Raw genomic sequence first — 1,066 nt, forward strand, 5'->3', positions numbered from 1 at the left:
CATACTGAACAGATTCGTTGACAAGAGAACACTGATCCGTAGAATGAGAACCTGCACAAAGCTCACAAACCATAGCTATTTGATTAACTCCATACGTAGCCAAAGAATCAACCTTCATTGATAGCGCTTGGAGCTGGGCTGCAATAGCGGTGGTTGTATCAACTTCCAGAATACCTGCTACCTTGCCTGACGTCATCCTCTGAGTAGGGTTTTGATGCTCATTTGCAGCCATCGTCTCGATAAGATTATACGCCTCAGTATAGCTTTTAGCCCATAAGGCTCCTCCAGCTGCTGCATCGAGCATGGGCCGAGATTGGGCCCCCAAACCATTATAGAAACCAGTGATCACCATCCAATCCGGCATTCCATGATGTGGACATTTTCTCAACATTTCCTTATAGCGTTCCCAAGCCTCGCACATAGATTCTGTAGGTTGCTGCGCAAACTGAGTAAGAGCACTCCTCATAGCAGCGGTCTTTGCCATTGGATAAAACTTCACCAGAAACTTTTGCGCAAGATCTTGCCACGTAGTGATGGACCCAGCTGGTTCAGAATGTAACCAGTCTTTAGCCTTATCCCTCAGTGAGAATGGGAAAAACCTCAACTTGATAGCCTCATCAGTCACGCCATTATACTTAAAAGTGCTGCAGATCTCGACAAAATTCCTTATGTGCATGTTGGGGTCTTCAGTTGCCGCTCCTCCAAAAGAAACAGAATTCTGCACCATCTGAATAGTGTCCGGCTTGATTTCAAAGGTGTTAGCTTGAATAGCCGGATGAAGGATGCTTGACTGAATGTCATCAATTTTAGGCCGAGAAAAATCCATAAGAGCTGGATCAGCTTGAACAATACGATCTCCCATGTTTACTGGTTCTTTCTGCTCAGTTCCTGAATCCGAATCCTCAAAATCTAACTTCTCTGGAATATCAAGAACTTCGTCTGTCTCCTCAGCTGTATCTAAAGTCCTCTTGCGAGCACGAGAACGAGTTTGCATAAACGCTTGCTAAAGTACCTGAAACACAACCGAAAAGAGTAAGTAACTACTACGTCCTAATCACTGAGTCCT

At 44.7% G+C, this 1,066-nt stretch overlaps 1 non-coding gene across 1 annotated transcript; it reads left to right on the forward strand.

Annotated features, from left to right (window-relative positions):
* The first annotated feature begins 362 nt into the window (after positions 1-362).
* LOC141681652 (small nucleolar RNA R71) lies at positions 363-469 on the forward strand. Its single transcript, XR_012559078.1, has one exon. It is a non-coding gene; the product is annotated as a small nucleolar RNA R71 (small nucleolar RNA).
* Positions 470-1,066: the final 597 nt, after the last annotated feature.

This window comes from Apium graveolens, chromosome 8 (genome assembly GCF_009905375.1).
Source record: "Apium graveolens cultivar Ventura chromosome 8, ASM990537v1, whole genome shotgun sequence".
Classification (NCBI taxonomy): Eukaryota; Viridiplantae; Streptophyta; class Magnoliopsida; order Apiales; family Apiaceae; genus Apium; species Apium graveolens.